General features: G+C 35.8%; 1 long non-coding RNA gene across 1 annotated transcript; it reads right to left on the bottom strand.

The window, feature by feature from the left end:
* Positions 1-4,093: 4,093 nt before the first annotated feature.
* On the bottom strand, positions 4,094-10,442 carry LOC148802023 (uncharacterized). Its single transcript, XR_016082391.1, has 3 exons — positions 10,065-10,442; positions 7,036-7,119; positions 4,094-6,860 (listed from the first exon to the last, which is right to left on the bottom strand). It is a non-coding gene; the product is annotated as an uncharacterized LOC148802023 (long non-coding RNA).
* Between the last annotated feature and the right edge of the window lie 7,600 nt (positions 10,443-18,042).

Here is an 18,042-nt window from a genome sequence, read left to right as displayed (position 1 = left end):
TTATTAATGTATTTATGTGATTTATAAGCATTTCTCTATGATATTCAAGCATTTTTATATCTTTCATTGGGGCTGTTCACAAGTCGGGTTGGGTCGGTTTACTGCAGTTTTTCTAACCGACCCGACCTAGTCGGGTTACCTGACATAGAAACCAAAACCGACCTAGTCGGTTTGAGTCGGGTTGGGTCGGTTTCGGTTCTAAGTTCATCCCTGTGATAAAATCTTGCTAATTTAAAAAACAGTCATAAATTGAACATCATTTCAGCCATCTCCTATGATAAAATTTAAATGAAAAGTTAATCACAAAAGTTGTTCATTAATCACTATTCACTAATCCAAAGTTTCTTGCAACCATTCAAAAATTAGGTGGCCTAATGGGTTTTGGAACTTCATGTTTGAACTAGGAATTAAGTCGGTTTAGTTCGGGTCGGTTTCGATTTTCTTGTGTGAAAACCGAAACCGACCCAAATCATCGACTTAGGAATTTGCAAAACCCGAAACCAACCCGTACTGATGAAAACCCGACTGACTCGGGTTGGACCGGTCTGAATTGGTCGATTTGGTCGGGTTGAGCCTTCTTATGAACAGCCCTATCTTTAATTATCTATTCTTTGATACTTGGGTGTTTGCAAACTGAAATCGGCTTTGGTCGGGGCAAGTTGGCACGCCCTCCCACATTACATGAAAGAGCCACGCGTTTCACGCCATTTGGAGTTCTTTCTTTCCCGCTTCACTCTCTCAAGAACCGAACCTATCGAACCCTTATCTCCAATCGGTGGCGACCAACGGCATCAGCGGCGATCGGAGACAAAACACAGCAATTCTTCCTTCCTTTGTCGCCGGCGGAACAGTCGCCAATGGATCTGTTTGTCGCCGCCGGTTGAAGAGAGAGAGAGTGAATATCAATGCCATTAACAGGTTAGGGTCAGGTCTTTTATTGGAAAAGACAAAATACTGTATAAAGGAAGGAAGAATTGCCTGTGATTTATCGCCAGGGATGCCATTCGTTGCCGCCAATTGAAGAGGGAGAGAGTGAACAGGGGTTCGGTTCGGTTCGGTGGTTCATGCAATTAATTTCATTTGAGACTCGAGCTAAACGCCTCATACGGATTAGCAAAAACATGAGCCTATAAACATGTGGCGCGTTCTCATAATGTGAGAACGGTGTGAGCACGGATCCTGCACTGATCGAAGCGGTGTAAGCCGAACTCCAGTTAAGTGGTCTGATGAACCTGGTCTAAGCGGTCTTAGAAATTCAGCTCAGCCATGCTGTGAGGCAAAAGCGAGTCGGTATAGCTAGTACAGCTGATCTCAGACTCAGAGGAGATCTTCTTGAGGACAATTATGATTCAACGACCTATTTTACAAAGTTCATCATCCAGCCCAGCCTATACCCGCATCAAGTTCATATACAATACAGGCTGGGACTGGGCCAAGCAAGCCTTAGGCCTGATTGGCCCGGACCAGCCTAGAAATTATACGTGTATATAATATAAATGTAGAGCATTTTTTGGTATTCTAATATATATAGCATTATATCTTATATATTTGGTATAATATCTTACACGTATTTCTTTATAATAATATGTTTTGTGACAATGGAGGAATTTATATCTGGTTTTCTTTCTTAGGCTGTGTTTGGTTGCAGTGCAATTTTATTTGCACTAGTATAAATGTAAGGAAAAAATGTAAATTCTTTTTTAATTTTGTTTTGGATTTTACTTTATTCTGTTTCATGTCTTAATTTACTTCACTTAAACAAAATAAGCTAAAATCTGAAATAAAAATTAGGTCAGAATTTACACTCAAATCATTTGCACTGTCATGGTTTTGCATCAGTACAAATTTATTTACATTGCAACCAAACACAGCCTTAGGTCAGGAATCCTCAGTTGTAATTCAATTTTCCGTTGTATTTGAGTGATTTGCCTTTTTATCCTAAAATGTATGTATGTATACAAAGGTATGTATATATGGTATAGTAATATGCATATGATATTTTACCAAATATATATGGTATTATATATTTATATATACACAATAAATTTTTAAATATATTTTTTCTATAATTTTGAATATTAAAGTTGATTTTAATTCATATGGATCAGCATAGATGTCCATCCTGGGACTAGGCCCAAACATGTAATATCAGGCCCGAGGTGGAGACCAGGCTGGGCCTGGGCAGGCCTTAATTCTAATGATACCCTGTAAAAACCCAGCCTGGCATAGCCCATGATCATCCCTACTCTTTGGAGGGCTGAAGGGCAATGGCTTCTAGCTTTTCAAGGTGGGCCCCACATGAACAGCCTATAAGTTATGTTTGATAACAATTTGAAGAGCCCAAATCAACTGCAATTAGTTGTTTGAAGGGTTGTTCGCTTCAGCCGTTTTTGAATAGCTTTATCCAAAGCTCTTCAAATCAGCTGAACCAGCTTAATTGAATCTTCAGCTTCTCTATCCGAAATGAAAGGCTGCATTTGGTATGCTTTTTTGGATGTATGAAAATCTTTAGAACTAATTCTCTTTTTTAGTTCTTTTTTATGAAGTCGAGTAATCTATAAAAACCCCTTTCTTCTAAGAATTGATTATTTGGCACTTCAAAATTAATAATTTAGTTCCTAAAATGAATCATTTCTGGCTCAAGACTCATTCTTCAAGTAGTGATTCTCTGGAGCAGAATTTTAACCAAACATGGCCTGATTTACCATCTAGATTGATTAAATAGTGACTTTAGCTTGAAAATCATGTTCATAATTCAATAACTGCTATCATATAACACTTGGATTTTTTACTGAAATGGCACCGAAAGAATGAATGGTGAAACGGGATTAGTGTAGCTGACTCCATATAGTTGAGACAAGGCTTAAATGATGTTAATGATGATTAATGGCTGAAATATGAATGCTATTCATTATTTTAACTTAACTAGACTAAGAAATTTGAAAGAAACAAAGAAACAAAAAGAAGAATAGAACTTGTACAAGAACAAATGATATTTATATTTTCTTCTCAGAGAATTTGTAGCACATTAAATATCCATGATAGAATGGGCATGTAATGAAGCTTCCAAGTCAATCTATTAAAGGGTGCAATTTAGATTGGATTTGGCTTAGTTTCAGGTTAGCCCTAGCCCAAAACAATGTTTTAAACCATCTACGCTTATACTGATCCAACACAATCTTCAACTTGAAGTTCTTATTCTAACCCAACTCGATCGCCAATGACCCAATAGCTGTGATGGTCATTTGGTGCCCTCCGTCAGCCCTAGATTTTACCATTACACTAAGCAATGACCCCTCATATTCGTATAAATGCAAACGCAAATTATGAATACGAGCAATACATGGATATTAAATTATAATGTTATTTTAGAGAATTCAGATTTAATCCTCATACAACCGTTTTCACATCATCCTCACAGCCTTTTGCAGCTGTTCATTGAGAACATCTCAATACTTGTATGTTTTTGTGCATGGGGAGATATTTCAAATGCACGACTGCAAGGAGATGTGAAGATGGTGTGTGAGGACAGTTTTATGAGGACCAAATCCCGATTTTTATTATAGGGGGAACAGTCCATCACGAGTTTGAAATTGTGCTTCATGCATTTGCACTTTCTCCTAACAATGCTAACCAAATTATGTTTAACATACCCAATTATTTTTCAGGCTTGATCAGGTTGGGTTTGAGTCGACTTGAACCAAGTTTTACCTCCCACTTGTAAGTTCATGCTTAAAGGCTTAGTTTGGAAATTAGAGTACAAATGCAAATATGTACAGTGCAAATACATTCAAAACAATACAACATACAAGATTTTGCGCATTACATATTTGTATTTGTACTACTTCCAAACTGAGACTAAATGAGAATTTAGAAACTGCAATTATGCTTCCTGCTATTCATCCATGCAGACTATATGTACTTCTCTCAAACAGCTTGAAAGATAAGATTGGAAAGCAATGGAGAGCCCGAAAGAGACAAAACTTTGGCTATCTACGTATGTCCCACGGCTTGTGCTGCATGTCCACAGGTTCTCTCCACATGACGTAGTCCAATACATCCATGCATGCATCCTATGATTCCTACTTGCATAGCGAGAAAAAGGTATACATGAAGAGCATGTTACATGGAGAAGGGATACACGTAGCATGTTAACTTTGTTCGATGTTTGTATTTGTACTCTTTCCAAGCTGAGCCTAAGCATAATATCAATTTATAAACTATAGAATTTTAGAGATATTGATACATTCATTTCTCAATTAAATTCTCTAGTCTCTTTCCCTTTCTTCTTGAATTCTCTGGTTTTTCAAGGTTTTAAAATCATTATTGACCTGGATAGTTAGACAGTTTAGCCTAGAAATCGGTGGTATCAATTTCATTTCAACCCTAAACTGTTTTTTTTTCAAAAACCGTTGAATTAGTCAGCAATCTACTGATCCGGGTGGCTGATTCATTTGGACCAGATGGTTGAACCACTGATTCAGAAACTGGTCAGAATAATTCCAGTTCCGAGTCAGTTTTTAAAACATTGATCTTTTAATTTCCGTTGCGTTTCAACACCCACACAACAATTAAACCCATTTGTAGGCTTGTTTACTCATTCCACACTCAACTCACACATCAATATACATTAATACTTTCTAATTCCTAGAGATCATCTCTAAACCCTTCGGCAACCTATCAACCTTAAAAGACACACTTAGACTCATTAAGCATCTGTTTGGCATCGATGTCGTTGCTCCAGAAAACGGTAACACATCAGCGCCATGTCGGAAAAAATGGTACTCCAGGAAGTGTCTGTTTGTTTGGAATCATTTTTTTTATAAAAAACGGTGCTCCAAGCCACGCCTTAAAAATCAAGAAAGTGTGGTTTAGAGCAATGCTGAATTTGACGTTTTCTCATATTGGAGCTCATTGTTGCCAACGAGGACGTGATGTGGCAATGACATGGACTTCCTATAATGGGTACCAATGCTGAAAACAGATATGGAGCACTGGTACCAAGAAAAAAATGTTGTTGTTGTTTCAGGAAATGTCCTACCTGACAGCAATGTTTCCAAACAAAAAAAAAAAACACCCCACACATCAGTCTGCAGCATCAATGCCAAACATATACTAATATTGTAGCACTAACCAATGTAGCACCAACAATTAATACCTCATTATTGCACTGCTCTAGAAGATTTCTTCTCAAAATAATTAAATGACCCAGCAAGTGTAAAATTTCTGGATACCCCTGTAATGCACTTTGGCTTTGACATCAAACATTTCTTCAAGTACATCTTCTATACAACTCCAAAACAATTCTTATCTTGATCATATGGTGACAAGCCCAATGCATTAATTGCTTTTCATCACATTCTTGAATGAGATTAGATTTTGATCATATAATTCGTCTGTAAAACAACTTCACTATTGGAAGAAACATACCTGTCCTTGTAATGTCTTATTCCTTCATAACATTTAAATTTTTTCCTTGACCTCTTTGGGTCTGTCTTTATAAGATCTTTTATGCATGGATCAACTGTCAGGATATATTCTTGATACTTTATAGTATATGGTTCATCTAACATGAACCAATGCTCTATGTTTTCATTGTTCTAACTCTTCAATTCTCCACAGACTAGAAGCATATATATTACTTCTCAAGATGAAATAGCCATGCTTTACAGACTCACTATCCTGTAATAATTTCCTTTCAAAAACTAAAATCTTTTTTAGAATAGCACAATGACTAATACACTAGAAGCATAGTCTATGAATTGCCTTTTTGAAAAGTTAAACTATTTTTCTTTTTACTTTTAGAGACCTATGAATAAAGTTCTTTTCACATCCGCTCTCTTTTTTTCCTTTTCTCTAACACTTTTTCTTTCTTTTTCCAATCTCAGTATTCTTATTATTCTTATCTACATGTTTCATTTCCTCTTTTTCTCTTTTTCGTTTCTTTCTCTATCAATTTTTATTCCTTTTTCTCATCATTTTTCAGACAATTATCCATATCATTATAAGGAAAAAAAGTTCAAGAACAGAAAAATCTTGGAAGAAGAATATTGTACTCATAAAATGCATAAATCCGATCAGCCTATATTATTTTGCTCTAATATCACTATTAGCATTGCTAGGACTTCATGGTATGGTACTAATACTATTACTTTCTCGATGGGGGTTTACAGTGGCAGTCTTTTACTTTTTCTAATGGAGTGTTCCTAAGCAATATATCAATTTACAAACTAGCAAATTGCAAAGATATAGAGAGATATGTCTCTACAAGCACATAAAAAGCCAAAAAAAAAAAAAAGAAAAGAAAAGATAAAGGAAAAAAGAAAGAAAAGCCCATAAAGGCTCCCCTTGTATTAATATAAATGGCAATGACTCTCAAAATCTTTTCTAGCTAGCTAGTATCTCCCTTTCTTATTTTGTTCTCTCCACTTCTTTTATTGGTTATTTCTTTCATTTATGTGTCATCACCCACACAATAAACAAACATATATAGCCTTGCTTAATTACTTGCTTAACAGACATTAATGTTTATCAATTGTTCCTAGAGATGGGTTCAACAAAGCTTCAAGCAATTAATGCATCAACCTTAAGCATGTAACATCCCTAGATTCACTTACAATGCATTTTCAATAACTAATGTGACACTAAACGAGGCTTTATAATACTTATTAGATGACTTCACAAAGTGCATTAGTTCTCAACATAGCATCATTCATTAAGATAAACGTTTAGGTCAAAAGATCTTACCAAGGTTGCTTATTCAATGTACTAAGAATTCTGCAAACTGGAAAACCATTGGAATCCTTCCAAGATCTTTATCAACTCAATGAGAGTCAATCCTAATAACAAAATAAAATGGCCTGTACACACACACACACTTTAATAGGTTAAGGTAGTATAGTGCCATCCATGAAAATGACCAGCTTATGAAGTGATATATAGAAGGAAATGCAGCCGTAGTATATCCATAAGAATAATAGAGAATTGATTGGATAGAAACAAGAGACCAGCTTAATTAAGGTGCCAATAGCTTACCTTTGAATAGAGCAGAGGAGGAAATATGTGAACTTTCTTCTCAAGGACGTTAAAGTCACCGGTTACAGGTCACAGATGAATGATCTAAATGAGAAAAGTGCACAAAGAAGATGTTACATTTATGGTATAGACTCAATCCAACAGAATAGAAGAAACATAGTTGTACATGATCTGTTCAGCAAAGCCTTAATACTATCTATGCATCAACCTAAATACAAGGATGATTCAGGTAAACTAACAATTAACCTAAAACAAAGGTCCTAAATGAAACCAAGATGTACATGAACAACTCTAGTGGAAACATGTTTGTCATTTTAGTAAGTATCTTTTGCAACTTCAAAATCTAATTACTGTCTTCCTAAGGAAGAAGGAAAATCGATCAATCTGCCTTCAGAAAAAAGGAATAAAAGATAAAGCTTATGCATACTTATCCTTGTTATTCATCTATTATCTGAACTAAGCATACCAGATAAATGATAGAAGTTGCTTTCCAAAAAAATAAAGAACGATGGGAATTGATTCTTCCATTTAGGCATCCACCATTTCCTTGTTCTGATTGCTTCTACTTCAGATGTTTCTAAGATAATATCACATCAAGGAATATCAATGAAGGAAAGAGTATCTATATAGTTTATCCCCGCCATTAATTCTCATCAACATTCATCTTTTCTCTTTTTGTTTTTGGCAGTTCAATTCATACTCTTAATGGGTATCTAGTTCGACTAGTTTGAGAGAGAGAGAGAGAGAGAGAGAGCAAAACCTGGTTTTTAACCCAAAAAAGAATCATGGAAGTTTCATTTAAACCCATATTGCATACATTTATACTAACAAACCTGCGTCTCCTAACTAATAGGGCAGTTAGCTACTTTTTCACCTGCAAAACAGTACCGTTTTTAATGTTTACAAGGAGCAAAAAAAATTATTGTAAGAGGTAGAAATTTCTTATAATAATAAAACATCAATTGTTCTTGCCATGTCTTCTATACTTAAAAACATATTTCCACATATATAATCAATTTGTGTCAGAACTCAGAAGCCTAGGATTAATACGAGAAAAGAAATATAAAAAGATAGATAGATGGACAAAGACAGACAGATGGATGGAATGATGCATCGATAAATGGATGGATGAACATGAAGGCGAGAGAGGATGAGCAACCAGCTGAATGGAAAGTGATATTGGCGCGGCTCAATCTGAGATCGTTTTTACGGTTCAAGTGTAAAGCCGTCTTCGGATTGAACCTTACCAACATCGCTTTCTTCGCTTGCCCAACACCCACCAATCTCTTTGGAAATAAGGAAAAGAAAGAAATTATCTTCTATCATGGATGCAACATGAAACATGGGGCCTGAATATCATGTGCACTAATGGATTGTAGGTGTTGTAACTTTCAGATAACAAGATTGATACTGACTTGCCGAAAAGGGGGAAAAGAAAAGGATCGACAAGGAATCTCAAATAGGACCCATTTCCCTCGAAATGGCAACGTGATTATCATTAGAATTATCACTAAGAAAAAAGCCATGGATTGGTGGAGATGATAGTATTGTTGGTGGTTGGGTAGTAATGGTGAAGTGGAAGCCGGAATCATGAGTGTTTGCTTAAGATGTAGAATTCAGGTGCAAGGGAGATAAGGGAAGAGGTTCTGGTCGGTGATGAGGATCAATGGGCTTGTCTGCTAACTGTTCATGCTATAGAAGCTTAGAGTTTGAGTTGCACTTGACTCTATATCTGCACCGGATACTAAAATAAGAGAAGAGAAAATATGGAGATTGGTGGCTAATGGAGTAATTGAGACTACAACTTAGTTTTCCATTAAGTGCTGATAGAAGTGGCAACAGTGGTGATGGAAATGGTGATGATATCTTGACCATGGAATATGATTGTGACACTTATTTGGGTTTTGAGAGGAGATGATGGTGACAATGAGATGGTATATGTGATGTATAACATGGCCGTTTATAGTTGTGTAGAGCAGAATAGAATGAGTGAAAAGACATGGCAACTGATCGTGAATGAAGAGAGAGGTGACCTGAGAAGGAAATGTGTCTGTGTGTGAAGAGAAGAGAGGTGCAAAGAGAAGAGGAGAGTGAGAGGTTGAAGGTGGTGATGAGTGGAAGTGAGTGAGGGGAGAGGGGAAGGGGAGAATGTATAATGGGTGAAGTTGCCTCGGGATGGTAAGGTGGAGAAGGTGAGTGGAATGATGTCAAGGGGAGCAACTTTAGCGTGTGTCATGCTTAGCTTGTACTCATAAAATCAAACTCCCCCTCTTGCGCATGCACCTGCAATATTCTCCACCAAAAAACCAAACGACCCTTTTTTGTCCGTACCCTTCTCTTAATTATTTTAATCTCTTTCTAAGTTCACGTTAGGAGCTTAACATGTAATTTTAACTCTTCACAAATACAAACATATATTCTCTGAGAAACATATTCATTTTGGCTTATATATCACCCTCAATATGATCAAGACATTTATGGTGAGCAACCCAAAACATTTCAGGTAAAAACAGCAGTGTTAATAGAAAATACAACCATAGTTAGAACCTCTGTTTTGAGTTTTTGGTGATAGCCCATAATTACATTTACATAATATAAAATACCCATTTTGTGAAAACACATATATAAGTAGTAAAGGTACTTGTATCAAATAGTTGGTATACATTCAGAACATGCATGATTCTTAAATTCTTCACTAGATTAATTAGATTTGATTTGCAACTTTTCTGTCTCTAACTATTAGATCTTTGGCCTAATTGAAGCTTCATGTTTGATAAATAACAAGACCCTATACCTGCTACAGAGCTAGCTAGCTAACCAATACAAATGGATATCTCACACCTGTAAGCATGTATGTAGAAAATGTTTTGGTTGAACTTTTTGTGAAAATAGTAAAGAATCCACATGTAGCAATAAAGAAGAGTCAGATATTGATAGAAAGAAGTTGAGAGAGGGGAGGGGATCTTGGGAACAGGAGCGCAGAATGTCAGCCAAGGATTGTCTAGAAAGAAGTTTCGGAATGTACGTACAAAGCTCTCCTTCACTCTTCAAATCGCCAACCCAAAGCGGAGACACCGGCGCTAAAAGAGCCCTGCCTTGGGCCTGCACTGGGGGACATACACCTTGGGCTGCTGCCCCTTAATTCATCTCTCCATGGTTTTTTTAAGGGTCACTTATCCTGCCCTTCAAGATTTTAGGGAAGGGCAAAAGCCCCTTTTAAAAGCGTGTACTGGAACAAAAAATAAGGGGTGCTCTTCAAATCAAATCCAATTACATCTCTCTCTCTCTCATGATTTATGTAGCTCAGTTCGCGTGACACCACCGAAACAGATATACCCACGCCTTAAACCATTTCTCATCTTCTTTCCTCAGTCCTCAGTCCTCACCAGATCCTAGGACTCTCTCTTTCTCCCTTTCTCTCTCTACCACCTAAGAGAAGGGAGGTCAAAATACTATTAGTTAAGGGGTAGACAAAGCGACACCCATGTTTTACTCGTACTATCAACACTTTTCCTTTTTAACGGTGGGCCAAATTGAGAGTCATTCTGTTTTCTTCTTTTTTTCAATTTAACCAGTAATAAAACACACATTCTTTCCATACTTAGGCCATCTGAAGAAAATGAACGACTTCATAGTTGGCATTAATCGGCTATTGTTTCATGCTCTGTGGCAAACTGGCAATGTTTTAAAAACCCATGCAGATAATGAATCGTTTTTGCCTCTAGGTTGTAGGTTATTGTTTTGACGTCTATATTATATGAATAAAATTATATAAATTTAAATTCTATTTATAATATATATATGTATATACGCATCTATCATTTTATGTTTAACTTATATTTTCATTTCAGTTTTTTTTAATTTTTGATTTATAAAAAATTTTAAAAATTAAATTTTGAAGCCAAAAGAGGGTTTTTTAACAAAAATAACAAGACAAGATATCTTTCGCACATTATTGATCTTGAAAAATTGTCCAAAATCAAAATAAAAATCATCCCAATCAAACAAACAAATGCGAAGTTACAACCTCCTGAAATTTCAGTACATCTTATTAACTGACCCGTAACCTATTGATCAGGTCAAACAGATTAATGATTCAACAACCTGAGTCAAACAGTTTTTTATCAAGTCAATTATTTTAAAAAAATGGTTTGTATAAAAATCAGACCCAAATTTGCAAATGGGCAACAGTTTTGACTGTTTTTTTTTTTTTAAAAAAACATCAGTTTGTAGAGTATGTATCATTATTTTATATTTGTTTAAAATAATAACCCATCTAATTAGTAATTAGCATTAATCTCTCTTTCTCATTCAAAATGGAGATAATGAAGCAGTGTAACAGTAAAAATAATCCTACCAAAGAAAAAGACAGTAACAATAAAAGCCTTTGATGGGTTATGTTGCAATCGTGTAGGGCAATTAGGCCAAAGTCAGTTGTCAGTTTGTGGAGACAAGAAAGACAATTCTCTATTGTTGCTATACACCAAGCATCTAACTTTAAACCTCGTATCCTTCCTCTCTGTTTTTCTTTTTCTTTTTTTTTTTTTTTTTTCGTTTACTAGTTCTACTCTTTTGGTATAATTCTTATTTACCCCTTTTATCTTTTCTAATTTCTCCTAACTACTTACCTTACTGTAATATTTGACCCAGAAGGCCTGCAGCTCCAATGGCGTCTGGTAACCTCTCCCATCCAACTCAAATGTGTTAAGCCTGAGTTCTCAATTTGCTCATCCCTCTCTACCAGCTTATGATGGGTTATCTTTCTTCATATTTGGTCAACGAGCTACTAACCATGCAATCCTTTCTTTTTTTAATTTTTTCGTTAAGTCAATGCATACATAGTTTTAGGAAATAAAGTCAAGAGAAAAACTTACTGGGTTCGATAAGAAAATTTTTATTTGCTTGAGAACATGTGAGACCCATATGTGACCCAACAACTATAGCCCACATATAGCAGGACCATGGGGTGGGGCCAACATATGGAATGGAGCCATACAATGGCCCAACATGTCGTCGGACCATCAAGTTGTCTCTTGATGATGAGGCCCATATGTGAACAACCAAATGGGCCCATGTATAGGACCATGGGGTGAAGCCAAATATGGAATGGGGCCATACAATTGGCCCTACGTATATGGTGCAAACTGCAAGGTGGGACTAACACACAAACAAATCGTCTTTTCTGCTCTCTTTCTTTTTCTTAGCATAGGTCAAACCTTATCTCATGTGGGACGATCGAACACTAGACTACATGGTTAAAATAGCTTTAATACCATCTCAAAGAATCATTCAATCTAAAATCTTAAGTTGTTAGCTGAGCTCCTTGAATAAGTGATATTCTCTAATAAAACTCGACAAATTGAACCATAGCAACAAAAGTAACTCTTCATAAACACCTTAGTTTTTCCAATTCTCAATTTTTCTCATTCAAACCTTTTTAAGGGAAAAGAAATCCTACATTGAGACCCGTTCCACACACACAAAAAAAAAAAAAAAAAACGCTGAAGAATAAATCAACACACTGAAACACAGATAGTTTTCTGTCATGACCCTTTTTGGAAGTAACACGTTAGAGAATTTTTGATGAATTCATACATTGCTGGAAGACTAGAGAACTGGAAATCAAAATGTGAGATGTGTTCACCGCAAGATATCAACCCATGTCTGTGCCAGGCCCAGCGCTTCAAGTCGAATTAAATTTTGACATTTTGCATTTCTCCATTTTTCATCATTTTATCAGTTCTTTGGGAAACCCAGAAAACAAAAGGCACATAATACCTCCTGTAGGTTATGAGCTCCAAGAATGACAGCTTGCTGCTTCCCTTCAAGTTTATAGTAGGCATACAAACCAGATAAAAGAAAACTGCCCAAAAACATTCAAGTGGAAATAAAACATTACATATGGTTCAAGTTATCAAGACCAAAAAAAAAAAAAAAACTCAAGCCAGACAGAACAGAGTACCATGAAGAAGACAACATAAAATGAGACATAATGAGATGGTTCACACTTAACATCAAATGAAAGCCCACCAAACAGTAGTGATGTAGCCCACAAGGCAGAAGAAGAACAAAGCTGCAGATTGGCTAGCCTGGAGCGTTTTTGCTGTTTCTTCTGTCCTTTCTGGTTGTATTCTTTTTATCTTAGATTTATGGGATTTTTAGACCTCACTCCACCTCATAATTCAGATTTGAACCGTAGACCTACAATAATTTAAATTTATAAATAGTTTCACTTAAAACACTCATATCCGCCCATGAATTAGTATCAATTCCGAGCTGGCACTTACCCTGAACTATAGTTGAGCTAGGATATCTGGGTGGACTGAACGATAAAAACCTCTAGATTTATTTGTTCTTCAGATCTGTGGGGAAGAATTATTATGACCTTTGGCACTGAAGTTAAATTTCCTTCAATATAAACTATTCAAAGGATTTTAATAAACAAGTTTTAACTAGAATACAATTTCTTTTGGGCATCTCTACCTTTCTTTCCTTTTTTTTCTCTCTTATTGTGCTTGTTTTCACCTCCTGCTAAAGTGTAGGTTCAGGGTGATCTCCTTTACGGGTTGCAAAACCAAATGGCCGGTGCCTGGTAACTGGTATATGCATTAAATCAGCTCACATTGTTTTACTATTTTGTTACCGTCCGTTGACCTTAGTGAGATTCACTCCATTTAAGGACTATCGACCGCACCAAGTAGCCAGTCAAGTCTTGTCACGAGGCGATCCTAAAGGGCATTCTATGACGTGAATTGTTTTTCTTGTTGCCAATTTTAAAAATAAATAAAAAATCTGTGGTTTGAAAATAGATTATTTTTCAAAACAAAAATACAAAAAAAATATGTTTTCGGTTGTGTTTTTGTTTTATGTTTTTAAAATTAAAACCAAAAACATGTTCTTCAATCTGGTTTCAAAAATATATTTCCATCTAATTATTCAACTTTATGTTCCATGAATCACATGATTTCTATACTAGAAAATTTGTTTTTGTTTTAAAAATCAATGTTTTGTTTTTTAAAACAAAACCAACTTATTTTTCTTTTTGAAAACAAAAACAAAGTTCAATAATATGTTTTTGTTTTTGTTTTTTTTTTGCTGATGTGGCAATTCTAAAAACAAATGAAAACAAAAACATTCATATCATAGAACACCCCCTAAAGCTGCATTTGGAATTGGTGTAAAACGTCATCGATGTAAAAGTATACTGATGATGTTTTACACTGAACCGTGAGTTCATAACTGTTACACTTTTGAAATGTGTGATGTTACAATGTAATGTTTTACATTGATTTTATCGATATAGTATTTGCATCAATAATTGATATAAAAATTTACATTTGATGAGGTTTTACACCAATTCATGACATAAAAAACTTTCATTCTATCCAAACGCAGCCTAATTGTGCAGAGAACTTTGAAGATGAGATCATGAACAATGTTGACACCAACATTATAACCATTAATGCAAATGAACAAGACCCAACCAATCTGATAGCTAGGCCATAAATTGAGCTAGCAAAATTATTGCAAGCATCTAAGAATATTCCAATTGGAAAGTTGGCATCCTCCAAAAAAGAATGTGCTGAATCAGATAAATGTCGATGTTGACAGACTTGGGATTAGACTAGGAACCAATGGCTTTTTCAGTTTTATAGAATTCTAGTTTTCACAAAGCTAATATTGAACGAGACAGTTCTCAAAACTAGACAAATGTAAATGAACAACCCAAGTCGATAGCTAAGTATCCATTCACTAATTACACTGAGAAATTTCAAACCTACCTCTCATTTATGAATATCAAGATCAAGCCACATATATACCAATTTGTAGCAATCAGATAAATGTCATTTTGCCGTCCATCCAACGATGAAAATCTATATTGGCAGTTTTAAGATCTAAACTGACCGTTTGTGACCATTAGCAAAGAGCTTCTCTCAAGAATGAAAATGAGTAATATGAAAACATGATTATACGATGTTTTATTATACTTTATGACTTTTTGGTGCAATATATTTATTAAATATAATATTATCAATTTAATGAAATTGTTAGGCTAATTGAATAATTATACTTTTTGGGTTATTAATTTTATTTTTAATCTTATAATTTTTAATACGACTTCTATTTAGAACTTCTTCATTTGCACAATTGCCTATTCAATTCAACAATTAATTTTAAATAGGTGCTAATATCTTTCTTTAAATTTTTTTTATATTTTCTCTATACAAACCAAATGCAAAAGTTTTTCTAGTTTCTTGTCTTTTTTTCTTTTTAACATTTATGTTATTGATGTGGGGCCCATATAGTTGTTTTGTGCTTTTGTTGTGTGAGTCTGTGTGTGTATATATATAATAAAACAAGGCATGCGATGCATGTCAGCATGGCTCTCCTTTCTCCCCTACTATTTATCTATTTTGTGTTATTTTTATTTTTATTTTTAACAGTGAAGAAAATAATTCAATTAGCCAATCAATTCTAAGTCTTTAAGAATTTTATCTCTCCTCATTAACCCAACATTAACTCTCTCTTCTCTTTCTCATTAACTAATTTGGCTATCTCTCCCTATTATTCATTCAATTAACTCTTTCTCCTCCAATAACTCAGTCCACTAATTCTCTCTCCTCTCAGTTACTATATTAAATTGCTTAAAATCAATTTACTCTTTTTTTTTTGATAAATACTCTTTTTTTTCTTTTTTCTTTTTTCTTTTTTCTTTTATTCTCTTTCCTCTCCTCATTAATCTAATAAACCAAAAGCAATTTGCTTAGGGCTGATCATTTTGGTCCAACCCAGATATGTATTAGGTCTACAAAGTTCAAGGTTGGCATTGGCCCATCCCAGCCCGTAAACAAATAACAATTTAAAAATTAATTAATGAAAATATCATAAATAGTCAAATCACCTAAAAGAGAGAGAGAGAGAGAGAGAGAGAAAGAGAATTCTAAGACATAGGTCCCACAAGAAAAACTTTGGTTGTTTTTTCAAAACAGCTTGGGTTGTTTTTGTAATCTACATGAATGACATCTAATCATGAGTGTGGATGAAAAGGTATTTACACTCAACATTCTTTTAATTGAAAAGACAAATGAGGACCTAAAATAACTAAGGTATCATGTGTAGAGGCTCCCAAAACAGCCTATGCTGTTGCAAGCTAGGGACAAAAATATTAAATTCTTTCACTCAGTTGCAAAAGAAAGGAGTAGTAGGAACTGTTGAGCAGGAGACCAAGAAGAAGAAGAAAAGAAGAAGCAGAAGAGGAAGAAGAATAAGAGGCAACTGAGTTAAGGCCTCAACAAAACTTAGCTTCAGTCGAGTGAAGGTTTCTATTTATACTATTCTGGTCGTACATAACAATATGTCTACAAAATTACGAAAATACCCCTACGGGTACTAAGCCTGTGTACAGTACATATAATACACTTGTTAACACTCCCCCTCAAGTTGGGGCATAGATATCAATCATGCCCAACTTGTCATAGAGACCTTGATGTCTAGAATGGTTTAGCCCTTTTGTAAATAAGTCTGCAAGTTGGTCTTCAGAGCTGATGTATGGAGTGCATACTTTGCCTGTGATGATTTTTTCTCTGATAAAATGCTTGTCAACTTCAATGTGCTTTGTTCTATCATGTAGTACCGGGTTGGCAGCGATACTGATAGCTGCCTTGTTGTCACGGAGTAGAGTCATGGGTTTACCAACTAGAAAACCCAACTCTCCCAATAGATTCTTTATCCACATACCTTCGGCTACTCCGTGTGCCATTGCATGGTACTCAGCTTCAACACTGGATCTAGCTACCACGGTTTGCTTCTTACTCCTCCAAATAACAAGGTTCCCTCCTAAAAAGGTGCAGTAACCACTAGTAGACCTTCTGTCACTTTGAGATCCATCTCAATCCGCATCTGTGTAAATTTCAACCCTCAAGTGTCCATGTTTCTGAAATAATAAACCAGCACCCGGGAACTTCTTAAGATACCGTAGTACTCTCTCCGCTGCTTCAAGATGGGTGGACCTAGGTGCATGCATGAACTGACTGAGGACACCAACAGCATATGCTATGTCTGGACGAGTCATAGAGAGGTACAACAATCTCCCTACAAGCCTCTAAAATTGCTTCACATCCTTAAGTGGTTCACCTTGACTGTCACTTAACTTATGGTTGGGATCAATGGGAGAGTCAGCTGGTTTAACCCTAATATTTCCCGTGTCCTTGAGCAAATCTAGGACATATTTCCTTTGGGAGATGAAGATACCCCTTTTTGATTGGGCAACCTCAATCCCAATGAAGTATTTGGCGGGTCCTAGATCTTTCACCTCGAACTGAGTGGCAAGGAAGCCCTTCAAACTTTGAATTTCATCCTTCCAGTCACCAGTAACAATTATGTCATCCACGTATACTATTAGGGCAGCCATTTTACCTTCTACTCTTTTTACAAACAGTGTGTGATCTGACTGACATTGCTTGTATCCCCTCTCCTAAATTGTAGTATGAAATCTGCTGAACCAAGCCCTTGGTGATTGTTTCAGCCCATATAAAGAATTCTTCAACTTACACACCTTTTGTTCACTTCCTTGAGCCAAAAAACCGGGGGGTTGAACCATATAAACTTCCTCTTCAAGGTCACCATTCAAGAAGGCATTTTGATGTCGAGCTGATGTAGATCCCAATTCAGATTGGCAGCAAGAGAGAAAATGACTCTAATAGAGTTCATTTTGGCAACAGGAGCAAAGGTTTCTACATAATCAACCCCATATACTTGAGTGAAACCCTTTGCCACTAAACGAGCTTTATACCTCTCCACGGTTCCATCAGCCCCATGCTTAACAGTGAACATCCATTTACATTCAACTGGATCCTTTCCCTTAGGAAGATCAACAAGTTCCCATGTGTCATTCTTATGAAGAGCATCAATCTCTTCCTTCATGGCCTTCATCCATTCTGGAACTGAGAGAGCTTTTGCCACATTCTTGGGAACAGGGATACTGTCAATGGAGGTAAGAAAAGCACA

Source organism: Nelumbo nucifera, chromosome 2 (genome assembly GCF_055504915.1).
Source record: "Nelumbo nucifera cultivar China Antique chromosome 2, China Antique-T2T, whole genome shotgun sequence".
Classification (NCBI taxonomy): Eukaryota; Viridiplantae; Streptophyta; class Magnoliopsida; order Proteales; family Nelumbonaceae; genus Nelumbo; species Nelumbo nucifera.
The sequence above is the reverse complement of the archived record's forward strand: the minus strand, read 5'-3'. Positions and strand labels throughout refer to the sequence as shown.